This window comes from Pogona vitticeps, chromosome 5, assembly GCF_051106095.1.
Source record: "Pogona vitticeps strain Pit_001003342236 chromosome 5, PviZW2.1, whole genome shotgun sequence".
NCBI lineage: Eukaryota > Metazoa > Chordata > Lepidosauria > Squamata > Agamidae > Pogona > Pogona vitticeps.
Window position 1 is genome coordinate 45,108,878 of NC_135787.1, and position 15,774 is coordinate 45,124,651.

Below are 15,774 nucleotides of genomic sequence, written 5' to 3' on the forward strand. Positions count from 1 at the left end.
AGGCATGGAAGTCCTATACTCTTTTTCAGGTGGTGACCCTGAGCACCTGAATCAAGCCAAAAGGACTATGGGCACTGCTCCTTTATATTAATTACTCTTCAGAGAGGCTTTTAATTGCAACCTTGTATGAACTTTTGCCTCCTGCCCTATCAATTTATTATGAAATGTTGTACCATCTCCATTTGTATCTTGTTATGGTTTTATTGATTGCTAACCACCCAGAATACTGCATTGCACTAGGGGAGCAATATATAAATTAATGGAATAAATTGTTCAGGTCTGAAATGAAAGAGTTATCCTAGTGGTGAATCCTTAGCATCCCCAGCATTTTGTTGTGCAATAGACATTAAAGTTTACCTATAGGGTGAACTAACAGAGGACAAATCTCTTGTACCTGCATGAAATGCAAATGAGAGGCAATTTGGCAAGTGCAGATTTTCTCAGCTATTTAACTCTCTGACATGGTAATCAATCACTAGCCACCTCCTCTTAGGATTGTTAAACAGTACAAACCCCTAAGGACGGTTGGGTTAGTATGTTCTGGGTCCATGTCTTTGCCTTGTAATGCTCAATCACAAATCCATTCTATTCTGTGTTTGCTATTTTAAAAAATAAAAAGGAAGAATTTAGATGTTTATTTTTTAATATCTTTTCTTACAAAATATGCATTTCTAAATGTATTTTATCTTTAAAGATGAAATTTACAAGATGTTTTCTTATTTCTTAAAGCTGGTAAATCATAATTTTGAACTGCTTGTAATTTACCATCATCCCATTTGCTCTGTAGCTACTTATAATAATGGTAGAAATTGTGGGTCACAATTTTACCAAGTGATTTAATTATAGGTAAATCAGATCTGTTTCCTGGCAGTCATCTTCAGTGAATGAAAGAAATGTAATGGTATTACACCAGCCAGAAGTTCTACAAGGTTGGACAGTGACATCACAGCTTTTGATACAATTATCTGTAAAACAGCAAGAGGAATAACAAAAAACAATAACAACAGACCCTTTCACCCTGTATAAGATCATTTTATGTAGCCTTTGTTTTCAAGGATGTCCTAAAATCCCTGAAGGACAGATAAATCCCAAAACAGCCAAATCAGAGAGCAATGTGGAAACGAGAACAATGTATTTAAAATAATCCTGTCTTCCTGAATAAAAACAACAACAAACCACACAAACTCAACACAGATGTTATACAAGTAATTATTATGATAATTCATATAACTAGGAATAAAATAAAGCATACTTGTTTACTGCTGCCTGTTATCCCCAGACACTGTAAGAAATGAGAAGGGAATTTTCAGAGGCTGTACTCTTGGTTAGATTTTTTTTCTTCCTATAACCAGGAGTAAACACAGAAATAAATACATATGGCACACAAGATGCATGTAAATGTTTTACATATTCTTTCTTAGCCAAGTCACCACAGGCTATGGAGCTGTTTGGGGGAAGATAACATTGAATTTCATCTCTGCTTTCTAGAGAGAAAAAGCTGGTAACAAAGAGCACAAGCTAAACTACTAAAAAGGTCCCTTGTAGGAACCCCATCCCAATGCTGCACAAGAGCTGGGTAACCTCCATTCATTTCAAAATCAGAAGGACACATCCTTCTGGTAAGGGAATAGGATATCATATCAACTTTACTGTGCAGAAATACATATCAGTCCTAAGCAGGGACTAGATCTTTAGGATTGGAGTGAGAAAGGGAGGGAGAACTTCAGTCTTTCTACTTGTATCAAGGTTGTCTTCTTCAGTGATTTCAGTCATCCATAGCAACATTAGTACAATTGTCATTAAGAAATCCCTATTCATTCTCTGGTTTTATCTAAAAGAAATCTGCTTTGCAGGAAATGGAAAGAGCAATTGACCAAACTCTGACATTCAGTATCTATCCAGAAGGTAGTGAATGCTGATAGTTGTTGTGGGTTTTTCGGGCTCTTTGGCCGTGTTCTGAAGGTTGTTCTTCCTGATGTTTCGCCAGTTTCTGTGGCTGGCATTTTCACAGGACTGCAGTAGGATCTCTGTCCATGCTCTGTTGCTGTTTGTTGAATAGCTGACTATTTATAGCTGTGGGAACAGCTTTTATTCTTTTCAGGAGATAGGGTGATGGTGGTGATCAGCATGTTTTTATTGTGGATGTATTGTTGTGATAAGGGGGAGAGATTATCTGACACTGTGATTGATGGGTGTCTTTAGCTGGTCTTTTTTGTGCAATGATTCCTGGTCCTTGTGGCTGGTTAGAGTTTGTTGACCTTTTGCAGGCTGTATTTTGCAGCAATCATTATGTTAGATTGCACAGGGAAGCCACTGAAATCCAAAAACACCAGCAGAGCTTCAACAAAAAAGAGGAAAGTCTAAAACTGAACAAGGTCTGGCTTCCAACACTGAAAAATGCAGCCTGCAAAAGGTCAACAAACTGGTGAAATGTCAGGAAGAACAACCTTCAGAACACTGCCAAAGAGCTTGAAAAACCCACAACAACCATCAGATCCTGCCCATGAAAGCCTTTGAGAATACATAGTGAACATTGTTTGTCAGTGGCACTGGATGTATTATGCACTGTGAAAGAGGATTAAAAGTAATTATGGATGCCTTTATCTAATGGTAAACTACATCAATCTCTACATAACCATTTGTTAAACCAACCACCTGAGCTCCTTGCCAAGGCCTAGCACTTGTTGCTTTGGATTTTTCAGCCAATGCCATAAGTTCTTACTGATGTTGGGTAACCTTCCTGTCATAAGAAACTGTGAGGTTACTACCTGAGACAGCATCCTTTGGGTAGGTAAAGGTAAAGGTTCCCCTTGACATTTAGTCCAGTCGTGTCCGACTCTAGCGCATGGTGCTCATCCCTATTTCTAAGCCATAGAGCCAGCATTTGTTTGAAGATAGTTTCCATGGTCACGTGGCTAGCGCGACTAGACACAGAATGCCGTTGCCTTCCCACTGAGGTGGTACCTATTTATCTACTCGCATTTTTACATGCTTTTGAACTGCTAGGTTAGCAGGAGCTGGGACAAGCGATGGGAGCTCACTCCATCACGTGGATTCGATCTTACGACTGCTGGTCTTCTGACCTTGCAGCTCAGAAGCTTCTGCAGTTTAACCCGCCGTGCTACCATGTACTTCTTCCTTTGGGTACCATGCAGCAAATGTTTAGGTATTTAATACATTGTGAGTATGGCTAAGATCCAACAGTGCACAACTACTGATAAAAGCTATTCCATCAGTGGAACCAAAAGAGGGATATTTTTGCACCCTATGCAGCCACTGTGCAACCTGAAAATACATGTTGAAGGACTGGAAAACTCTTCAGAGCAGAGTTTTCAGTACTGTGAAGAGCTGAGAGGGAACAAGAAGACGTATCAAGGGTGGCAATGGAAAGATCTCATCCTAGTTCCATTGATAAAACTGCTGCCACCAGTGGGTATATTTTAATTTTAACTGCCAGAAAGATAGTATGTGCTTGTGAGATATTCTTCTTCAGGTGCCAAAACAACATCACTTTCATTCGCTCTGGGAGTGGGAATGCCATGCACTGTTCTGTCTCAAGTAACAAAATGTGTTGAACCCACCTTGACAATGCAAGTGACAAACCTATCAAGAGGTGACATGGTTGCCCCTTGGAAATTTGTCCTCTATACATGGCATATTTTTGACAAGGAAATATTATCACAGGACACCGTTCTCCTCTCAACAGTCATGTCGTACAAATGCAAAGCATCACATCTTGAACATTTTTTAAAACACAAATGATTTTTTTCAGGATGTTTTAGTTTACCATCTCCACAAGGTACTTTCACCTTGCCGTGTCATGTTACCGTGTGACCACTGAAGGGAAATGTCACCTAGCAAGCTCTGAGTGATGAAAGAGAATGTTACAGCATGTTTAAAAACAAACCTGGAACAGTAGAGATTTAATCGGATAAGCAGTTCATTAGGCGGTTCTCTTCCTTTTTTCCGATAGAGAGGGCTAATTTATTACAGTGATTCCACTTGCTTGATAAAAGTCTGGATTTGGTTTACTTTGATGAGTAAAGATTCCAGAAAATTGATTTTACTGTAAGCAACATTAAACCCAAGGGAATATAAACGGTGTATGTAATACACATATTTTTTTAGTTATTACTCAGTGGATCACTGGGGAAATTATTTGTTTACCATGAAGAAGGGTTACGGCTTACATTCACTGTCTTGGGCAAGTCCCAGCCTATCTCTCATGGAGAAATAAAACAAAAATGTTAAGGTTCTGACTCAATATTTAACTTGTCCTCATGTTGCCTTTGGTATACAAATGTTCAGTTGCTTGGTAGCAGCTTGATTTAAATAACAATTCGGATTCCTCTTTTTTCACATTCCTTCTTTTTTTTTTTTAACAAAAGGTAAATATAATTGTTCCAAAGGCTACACTTAGATATCAAGGCTGTGGAGGCTAGTGGTTACTTCAGTTTAGGAGATTTATTTATTTATTTATTTATTGGATTTATATACCGCCCCATAGCGCTACAAGCACTCTCCGGGCGGTTTACAATTTTAATTATAAAGGCTACACATTGCCCCCCCAGCAAGCTGGGTACTCATTTTACCGACCTCGGAAGGATGGAAGGCTGAGTCAACCTTGAGCCGGCTACCTGGGATTTGAACCCCAGGTCGTGAGCACAGTTTTAGCTGCAGTACAGCGTTTTAACCACTGCGCCACGAGGCACTGCGCCACGATGCTGTGAATGCCCTCTGGTTTTCAATCTGTATTTTACAAGACCTATTTAAAGTGCTGAGCCCTATCCCTTATACCTACCTAATACACAAACTTAACTTGTCACACACATACCAAATGCTGCTTTTAAAGTGATGCAGCACATATTTATCTCTTTCCCCACTTCCTCAACCCCTCCACGTGTCCTCTGATAATCCTCAGAAAGAGCTCAGGATTGTTATGGGATCCTGAAGGTCAGGCTCCTCATGACAGCCACTCTAGCATGCTTCCTCCTGCAGGCAGAAGGAAGGTTATAATTCCTGACTGGGATCCTTCTACCTCCAGTACACTTTTAGCCTGTGAGACAGTGAATGCTCCAAGGGGTTCAATACTCAGAACATTTGTTCGGCTGTCACTAGTTCCCTCAAAACCAATATTAATAATTTAATAATAATAATAATAATCTTAAAACTGGAATGCTCAACGGGTCTTATGGATCATCAAGTCCAGCTCCTGTGGAGGAAGCAGAATGGGAAATCAAACTCCCAACTTCTGGCTCTGCGACCAGATATCTAAAACACTGAGATATCTAGCAGTTCAATTTCAGTAGCTTGGACAAAGCTAAGGACTGGATAGTACCATATCAATCCTTGGTCACCTTCCAGACAGTGGAAGATACCTTAGCCACATCACAATACTGTATTGGGAAATTAAACAGTTCCTCTGCTCCTCCCTGAAAGGGCAGAGGAAGGAATTTAAAAAAAAACAAACAAAGTTTATTATGACAATACTAATGCACTATAACACTTAGAAAAAAGTTTTAAAAACTGAAAACTTCCTCCTGGAAGTGGGAAGAGAGAGGAGGGAGCATGGAGGAGAGTAGAGGATTTTTTTTATTTATTTCAACAGGAAGGTGCACAAAATAGCATATCTGACCTCTACCTGACCTTAAGCCGACCCTATTTAGCCTGATCCCGCCCACTCTAATTGAGCCTGTGTAGACAAGCCCTTACTATGTTAAGGAACATAATTTCAGTCAGTGTCTACATTAAAGCCTAATCCTTGTACACTGGAATTTTCCAGATATGAGGATACAAAATTCACTCAGCGCAGGTGTTTGTTTTTCTTTAAAAAAAATACTGGTGGACAAGGGTTAATATAATGATTGATCATTTTTTGTAAACAGTGGGAGGGAAAATATTTATGACAATCATGGGGCTGGCATAAGTTCTCCCTCCACAAACTGGTGGCAAAGACTAGATAAAAATATACTGAGGTCCAAAGCTATGTCATATTTAAGAAGCCCCAGGTTGTACTTAACCTGAATTAGTACAATACAGTATGCACATATGTGTGTATTTGAAGAATTAGAGGCTGTAAGCTATTGCTTAGTTGGCTTGGATGTAAATCTGGTACTGTTGAGGGGCATGTTCTGGGATCAGAAGGTCTTGGGATCCTGTGGATCCAAGGCCTTTTTAAATTTGTACATGTATATATTTTGTCTTCTCTTTAGATCATATAAATCTTGCCCAATTTGTCCACAACCCATTGCCTATTTTTGATGATAAAGTTCCCGTATCAGGGAAGCAAGAGCTGCAGGATGTTTCACAGAGGCAGGGAGAGGGGATTTGAGGTTGGATCTCTCCATCCAAGGATGGATCACTGACTCTTACTCCAGATGAAAAGATCCAGCACATCCGATAACTGTAAGGATGCTGTCTGATGGGCCATAGGGTTACAGTTGTATTCATTGCAACATATTCCAAGGAAATATAGAACTAGCTGTGAAGGGGAGAAGGAATCACTGTTTTTATTTCTATTCAGGAGTTATGCAAAAAATAAATAAATTATTTTTGGGTAGCTAAACAAATTATGCAAAATTATAAACCATGAATATTTTATGTTTAGAACCCGAAAGCCTTTGACATTCTGCAACAACCTGCATCATACCCAGATGAATTAAGCAGAAGATAACTTTCTTTCTTTTTTTTTTCTGAAACTTCACTCCTGGCTGTTTTCCCCTCTTCAGGTTTTTTAGAGGCGCCTTTCCTCTACAATATTAATAAGAATGTCTCAGAGGGCTTATGCAATACAGAAAAATAGTTCCTGCAATTGGTTTTTTTCCCCTAGTTTTGTAGAACACTGGGAAGTTATTCCCTGTATAGTTTTTGATTTGATTTTGAAATTCTTATAATAACATGAAGTGAATTGATGTGTGCAAATGCAGGGATACATCAAAATTTATACAGTCTTCAGGGATACATCAAAATTTATACAATCCAAGGTATCTGTGGTTGTTAATTCTGAAAGACTTTCCTATAAGATACTGTGTTCTTTAAGAACATGGCCTGTTTTCCTCTCTCTGCTATCAGTGGTTAGTACTATGAAATTGTTATGATGGCTGCTGCAATGCTGGCATCCTCAGAAGGGTGTTCTAGGGGCCACGTGGCAGTTCAAATTTCTCTTCTCAAGGTAAAATGTGTGCCTATGGGGTTGTGCTTAGAGAGGGATTATATCTCAGATGCTCCTGAGGGTTCTGTAGAAAGTGTTCCTGAAGGCACTATGACTCTTATGAAGGACCACAACACCTCTGTTTTTTTTTTTTTTTAAATTAACTGTAGAGAAAAAAAGCTGCAGAATCAAACGCAACATCTGTGGTAAGCCCTTCTCTCTATATATGTGTTAAGTTAGAACTGACATATAGTCACCCTAGGAGGCCTTTCAATGTAAGTGAGATATTTAAGGAGTAGTTTTACCAGTTCCACTCCCCCACTGAGTTTCCACAGCTGAGTGGGTATTTGAACCCAGTTCTCCAGCATCCTAACCCATCACTCGATCCACTACACCATACTGACAATCACTAAGCTCTTCTCTAGGAATGAAATCTATGGGCCTGCTGCTTTGTGTCTATTGGCTGGAACTCTCAGAATTCTGCTGAGGAATTCTTGGAGAATTGTGGGTACAAAACAAGAAAGTGCACACCTTCAGATGTGAATTTTGTTTGGGAAGTGTCTTAATGGAAAGCTCTCTTTAACAAATGGGAATTCTGTTTTTAGAAAACAAGCCTCAGAAAGGGACAAAAAGTTATGGAAAGTTATGGATTTTGACACTGTTTAAACCACGATAAGCTTTATGTTGTGGGATGGCAACCGACACTGAATCAGGTACAATATGGTGAACTAATGTTCCATCTGGAAAATTGTTTCACAAGATTTTATGGTTCACATTGATTCACAGGGTGAAAACGCAGATGGGCTTGATTTACAGACATATTTCATACAGATGTATTTCAAATTCCAGGCAGCATGTATTCAAAAACCAGATACATGGATACTCTTGTTAACTGCTAATGTATTTTGATAAAAGCTTACCATCTGCCAGCAAGTCAACCGTGAACTAATCTTGTACTGTTCAAAGGATGCTTTTTCATCATTTAACAATTTTCAGGAGCATGTTTCATTGAACATTTCCAACTTTATTAATGTTCTATTAGCTGGTTCAGGAAATCATTTTGATGTCGCCACCATATTTCCTTGCATCAAGAACCTAGTGAGAGCAAACTATACTTTACAGATAAAGAGGTATGATACACATATTTTTATTGTGTTTATTTCAGAATTATTTGGTTAGTATTATTTTGACTCAGAGAGCCCAAGAGCCTTGCTATTCAGCCTTTACTTGCTATTCAGCCTTTACCTCATGTAGGCAAGTAAAATACTTTGAATTCATCCACTATATAAGGGGAGCAAATCTCAATATATTATATTGGATACATTTTGGTGTGGGTTGTTGCACTATAGTTTCATTTGTTTCCAGTACATGCAATTCCTGGGAATGGACTAAAATTGAGCCTTGCATCTGTCAAAGCTGCCAAGGCTCCTTCTTGTGTCAATTACTGGCATTGTGAAGTGGCTTAATAAGCAAGCTACTTCATGATATTGGCAAATTGAAAACTTCCCTTGCTTTTCTGTGGAGGGGCATAGGAAGAGATTTTTTTATTTTTCTGCTAGACTATTGCTGTTGCACTGAATCACTTAGATTAATTTTTGAAAAAAAAACTTGGCTTTTGTTTGTAGAGCCAATCGAAACTGTGACATCTTCTCAATTCACACTACACAGGAGGCAAAGAAACAATTTTTAAAGCTTAATCTAAGTGATTTACTGCATCAGTGATGGTATAGCACAGGAACAATAATAATTTCACTTTCTCTGTCCCTCCAAAGAGAAACAAGGGAAGTGATCAATTGACAGTGGAAGTGGGTCATTTGAGGTTGATATGCCATTTGGATGTGAGGATCAGCATGCTGCTCCTTCCCTTGACCTCAAGCACCCCTATTTAGTCTGCACCAAAAGGGCCAGTGAAGTTGCATCCTAAGTCTGATTCCTCCCTAATGCTTCTGTGTTGGCATGCCAAGGCTGGATTTTGAGCTTTACTAGGGCAGGGTTTCAGCTGTCACTCACAATCTCCTTTGGCACCAGCTGTTCAGCCTACTATATGTTGCTTTTGATTTTCCCTTTCCTCATTTCAGGTCACTGACCATTGTTTAACCCTACAAATTCAAATGGGATACAGAGGATCTTTTATGATGTTGCTGTACCCTGGAGGAGTGTGGGGTGGCAAAATGCAGGTCTTTGCTCTGCTTTATACCTGCCATTGACTCATACATATTCTCAATTCAGGGGATATTCTCTTCACATTTGACTGAAGGCAATGTAGATGTCTGCTCTTAAATATTTTCACAACAATAATATTAATGTTAAGAGTATTTACATAATAAACAGCATTTACTTATTATTTCAGAGCATTATTTGGGGTGGAGATATTTTGGGTTCTTTGTTATAATTTTTGCTAATTCTTTTTTTAACTAATGTTGAGAGCATAATGTGTTGTGTTACATAACTTCCTGTTCTACAGTACAGCAATGGGTAGAAAATAAAATGTTACTCTTGAAAAGCAGTGACTATTGTTGCTTTATTTTTATTGCTTTATTTACTTATTTTGACTAACAGTTTCTTTCAGTCTCTGCTCCTGAGCAACACAGAGACCACCTCAGTATCTGTATATAGAGCCTTACTTGAACAGCTAGCACAGCCGTTCTATCTGACTGTTTACTGGTCTGATAGTAGTCGGGGAAAAGTGAGGAGCAGAAGATTACTAACAGTAGTAGACTGGGAACTGCATAGATTTATTTTGATGGTCCCCATAGCTGCACTGTGAAGGAGAGTGGGAAAATGCAGGCAGCTGCCTTCATTTCTGTCACCAAACCAGTTTTTGCAGTGTTCATTTCCAGCTGTAGCTGGTTGTTTGTAATGCTAGCGGCGCTTAACTGCTCATTCATAATCAGCTATTCCTAAAATATATGGCATTCCAATGGGGAAAACCTCCAGCAATATGTTGTTTGGGGAATTCGGTTGCCACCATCTATCAGTCCCAACTCTCAGCTTCAGTGAGGACTGCAGCTCAGAAGGAAGAGGATGTTAGGAGGGGTAGGCTCACAGTTGGCATGAGTCCCTAGTGATTTAAAAAAAAACAGTTCTGGCACTCTGTCTTGCAAGCCCTGTCCCCACTACGCTACTGATGAAGAATGTGTGAATGCTTTCTTTCTAGGTCAGCCTGATTTCCAGTTTTATTTTCTTTGATGGGCAGCCACTCACCAAGGTTTCCTCTGCCATCTGATCCTTTTAACCTGAACCCAGAACCTCCTGCAAAGCTTTTTCTCCTTTGTTCCCTGTCCCTCATACTGATCCCATCCAGAAATAGGATCTCGTGTCACATCCCTGCAACAACGCAAGCCACAATTTCCATTTAATGCCATTGAATTTTATCCATGCTATGGAGAGTCTGATGCATAATGCTGTAATATAGTAAAGGTGAATAACAGAATTAATTATTTTTTTCAACCTCTTGCTGCTGTTTCTTTTTTTAAAAGCAACTTGCAGTTGATCTTCTATGTTTCCCTTGTTTATATGAATTGGCATAATCTTGTTTGGAGAATCTCAATTACTTTTCTGATTCTTTGTGCCACTGTAATAACTTGGATTATTATTAAGGACCGTCTTGTACTGACAACTCTTGATACTGCTGTATATAAAGCACCAGCAGCAGGCATAATATACAATACTTGTTGAATCTACTCAACTAGTTGTGTTGGGTAGCTTACAATCTGAACACCCTTTTGTTTCCATATTAGGTAAAATCCAAATTTTATTTCTTTGGATTTTGCCTGGTATGTCTGCACAGACTAACACGGCTACCTCTTCTAAAACTACAACTTTGATTTCCACAAAGCAATCTCCTTCTCTGAACTGCAGAGGAAAATCTTTGCAGTTAAAAGTGTTTTGGAGCAAATAGCAAAGGCCTGCTGGCTCAGCAAAAGTCCAGTTGATGGCTTCAAAACCAATAGATAAGATTTGATCTCCAAAAACAAATCTTATTTCCTTGTGAATATTTAAGCCTACCTGCCCAGTAATATAGCTGTTGCTTTCCCACCATGACATTCCAAACGTAAGAAATACCTGCATGCAAAATAGATAAGAAGCTACAGAACTATGGTCAGCTCTCATGGTGCTCTCATAGTTTTTTTTTCCTCACGTGTTTTAATCGAGACCTGCCCACTGATTGGATTGGTACCAATATACCTGGGATGTGGAAATAATGCAGCAATAACTCAAGTGCCCTCAGACACATTCTTATAGTAAGACATAATCTTCAGCAACTACAGATCTTTACAAAATGTTTTTCCCCTCACCACACTGCATGAAAGAAAAAGACAACACATGACAGATGTTATTCACACAGTTTAATGCACTGCTGGGAGCTAGAAGGAGAGTATATTAATTAATTGAGGGCCAGAGAAGAAACTGCACAAAGCAGGTTGCCCTGAAAACTTACATTTAGGGAGCATTATTGGTTAGGGCATAATAATTAGTTATCATTTATGTGAAGAATTTTGGCTACACATGTGTGGCAGGTTCATTAGTATGTTTCCAGAAGGGGAAACAAAATGCAAAATATACTGGCAGGACTATATTTTAAAATGCATTAGTTTTTGCATTTAGTTTTCCACACACTAACTTGCATATCAGTAATATCTTTAGGTGAGAGTTTTTTTTCTTTTCTTTGGTTTAAGTATCTGGGCAATTCTTGCAAAGAAATTTGCATATGCGTTATTTATTACTTTCATAACCCCAGAGGCAGATGTAATGTTAGTATCTAATCCATAAAACATTAGTTGCTTACACTGAATTATTAATTATTATTACTACCAGTATATTATAAGCCCAAGACCTGTTAATGGAACTAAAAGTAGAACTATATGATTTGCAAAATACAGCTTTTGCAGTTAGACATTAATAGAAATTAATTAAAAGCCCCCAATCTCCTTCTGAATTTGGAGAACTGCAATTAAATTGGTTCTAAGTTCAAGATAGATCAAATAGATTCAATTCACAGTTACCAGTATTGTTTCCGATATGGAAATAATATCTCTGTATACATGTGCACATAGTATGCTTGTGATAAAGAGGAAAAAAAGATTGGGTAAGGAAATACAGAGGACTAGAACTCACATTACATGCAACAGCTAGCTGAGGACCACAAACCGTAAGAGCACCAGATTGAAAAAGAAGTTATGTGCATACATGCATGCATGATTGCATATGTTATTTATTATTCTTATATGATCCTATCTTTCAACTGAAAATGGAATTCAACATGGCTCACAAACCTCTTAAATACCCTGTTTCTCCGAAAATAAGACCTAACCTGAAAATAAGCCCTAGTACGATTTTTCAGGATATATAGTCTCACACCCAAAATAAGCCCCAGTTAAGTGAAACCCTGCCCTCCACTATTGTGCAGCAACCAGAAAAAGATGACATGGCTGTATTTGAATAAATGTAGATTGTTGTACATGAAAAAAATTAAACATCCCCTGAAAATAAGCCCTAATGTGTTTTTGTAGCAAAAATTAATATAAGACCCTGTCTTATTTTGGGGGGAACATGGTAATAAAAACAGATACAACTACATTTACTAGTATACAACTACCATAAAACCATTAACACCAAGTAAATATGTTAAAAGTATTAAAATTGACAAAGGATTCAGTTAAAAACAACACAGCAGGGCAGTCTAAAAAGATGTGTTTTTACTCCTTACTTAAAATCAGCCAAAGAGGAAACAAATCACAAATGAGAAGGGAGTGCATTCATAGTTTAAGACCCACACAGAAGATGCCCCTGTTAGTCCATCACAAACTGCTGGTGAAAATTTTTGATGAAAGCAACAGAAACAGAGAGGGTGGCAGAAACTGGATGAATGCATGAGGTTGTCAGACCCTTTGTCTCTGCAATACTACTGCGCCTATCAATGTTGGATGATCTCTTTGCTCCATCTCCATGTTGGATATGGAAGCAACGTGTAAAGGAGCTGCAAGGAAGGTAGGCAACCCCATAGAGGAATTGCTGGATCACAGCTGTGAAGCATGCCATAGGTCTTGTTTTCAGTCTGTTTGGCACAAGAAATGACATCAGAGACAGCTGCTGCCACCTAGGTGCTCTCCCATAGCCCCCGCCTGAGATTTAAACTAGACATGAAAAACAAATGTAAATTCCCTGGGATTAGAATGTTCTTCCTCCGACAGGATGATCTTCACAGAGATCAAAGTTTGAGCAATATGACTTGCAAAAACAGAGAGAGCCCATGTTCACCTTCTAATGACCAATCACACAGTCAACTAGCTGGATTGAAAGGCGTGGAGTTGAGTGGAAATACGCGCTTAGACAGACAGATGTGTTTCACCACTTAAGTACCAACCATAATGACTCATCCACTGCATCATCCAGTTTGACCCCCCAAACTCCTCGTGCCCCTCTTGGGAAGAAAATGTGACAACATTTTATCCTCCTCCTGATCAGAGTTGCAATGATGTGTGCAACTGCATCTTTTTCAGATAATCAAGCTGTGCTTCTGCAAGGCAAAAGAAGTCACAGATGTTTAGATAGCAATAGCAGTAATGGGAGTGATGAAGCACGTCACCTTCCATAATAGAGAGCTTAGCACTATGTGGGACTTTATGGCCAGTTGCACATTACAGAATATCATTCACAGTTCTCTTCTGTTTGGGGATGCTGCCAGTTACTAAGAAAGGAAGGCTAAGTTCTCTATTGCAACTTGGCTAGGACATCCTGGACAGAATTATGGCAGAAGGAGATAATGCCAGAAATATACAGTATTCAATCTTTGGGCACAGTGTCCTGTTTCCTCCTTTTGCTTACTTGTTCAGGATGGATTAACTTTGCTTCCCCAATTTGGTATACAGAATATTCATTTCATTTCATTCATTGCTCTTTTTATGGGGAGTCTTTCATGGCATATCTATAAGTAGAGTCATATATTAAGATGGGCAACAATTGCTTTAACCCATGGTGATAAAATTTGAGGGTGAGAAATTTGCTGCTGGAAGGGTGTGACCCTAGCCTTTGATATTTCTTGATGGACTCCTGCCCCACAGAAATATGTCATCACCAGCTACTCCTCCCTGGAAAAAAGAAGACACAAAACAAGGCTCAGCATGGAACTAGTATGGCTATCATGAACTCCATCATCTGCACATGTGCCAAACTCATGTGTTTCATGCTTAAGCAACAGGGCAGTGAAACCCTAGGTGCCAAAAATGCTATTTACTGCTAATATGTGGTGGAGAGAATGAAGGAATGGGAAGGTATGCCAGGTCTAGCCCTACTGAGGCATTTGATAATTGTGAATAGTGCATGTGTGAAGAAGCTACAGATAATGAATGGAGCTACTCCCACCTCTCAACACTGCCATGTGTACCAGCTACACTCCCAAAGTAAGGCACTCAGTTTGAAGAGGGTTGCTCCTACCTATATAGGTTTTCCTGACCAGGATTTCTGTCCTCATGAACAAAATCCTACAGAAGGAATACATTGTAGATCTATGCTGATGTCTTGGGTAGGAGTGTGTGGCCAGAGCATGTGAACAGGTGAAGAGCCTTGTGGCACAGTGGATAAACTGCTGTACTGCAGCTAAAACTGTGCTCATGATCTGGGGTTCAATCTCAGATAGCTGGCTCAAGGTTGACTCAGCCTTCTATCTTTCTGAGGTCGGTAAAATGAGTACCCAGCTCGCTGGGGGGGCAATGTGTAGCCTGCATAATTAACTTGTAAACCACCCAGAGAGTGCTTGAAGTGCTATGCGGCGGTATATAAGCAGCACGCTTTGCTTTGCTTTAACATCAGAAACCTGAGTAGTCCTACAGAGTCCTTCAGAGTACTAAACATCTGAATAAGGGCTCTTCTTACTCAAGCAAAACTCCGTTGGCACAAGAGACCTTTCTACCCTTTTTCATAGAGCACAGAGTTTAGATTCAGATTATTAGATTAAAACTTTTGTGCTAGTTAGTTGGTTTTCTACCTGAACATGAACCTGGAAGCTTGCAATGGCTGATATTTACTCATGATAGGGACTCTGGGGAAAGACAGTAGTGTCAAATGGTATTCTTTAGAATCATAAAGGAACACATGATTATTTATTTATTTGGAATAATTTGAAGTTCCCTTTGCTTAATGAGTGGCCAACGCAATTTCAAATAAAACTGCAAACAAAACAAAGCATATTTGCTCCAGACAAAAGCTGAAACAGAAATGATAAAATGGAGAACAATAAAACTGATGAACCTTCTAAGATCATACTAGGAGGTTCCACAGCAAAAGACTACAAAACAACTTATAAAGCTACCTAGGCAGCTTTATATGTCAAAACCCATTCCATGAATTGTGGTAAGAAAGTGGGAACTGATTCAGAAACTGAAACAGTGGTTTAATGTGTTTTGGTGACTCACCTTCATCAAGCGGAGGCGGTGGGTTTACCACATTTTGCACCACCTGAAGCTTTAACACTCACCAAGGGCAGCTCCACACAGAGTTAAACCTTCAAATTCATATAGGGAATTAGAGATTAGTAATGTATTCTGAATACAGCCTCTTTACACAGCAAGAGTTCTTCCAGTATAAAGTCCTGTTGCTAAGAAACTGTAATTACAAAATGTCAA

General features: G+C 39.1%; 1 long non-coding RNA gene across 2 annotated transcripts in view; it reads right to left on the reverse strand.

Moving 5' to 3' along the window:
• The window catches only part of LOC140707566 (uncharacterized), a 56,099-nt gene that overhangs the window by 3,564 nt on the left and 36,761 nt on the right, over positions 1–15,774 (reverse strand). The window contains exons 3-4 of one of the 2 annotated variants that reach the window (XR_012087704.2): positions 15,565–15,653; positions 1,253–13,670 (exon numbers count right to left, since the gene is read on the reverse strand). This is a non-coding gene — a long non-coding RNA (uncharacterized LOC140707566). Of the gene's footprint in view, positions 1–1,252; positions 14,242–15,564; positions 15,654–15,774 lie in introns of both variants that reach the window. The other variant, XR_012087703.2, reaches the window with a different exon arrangement.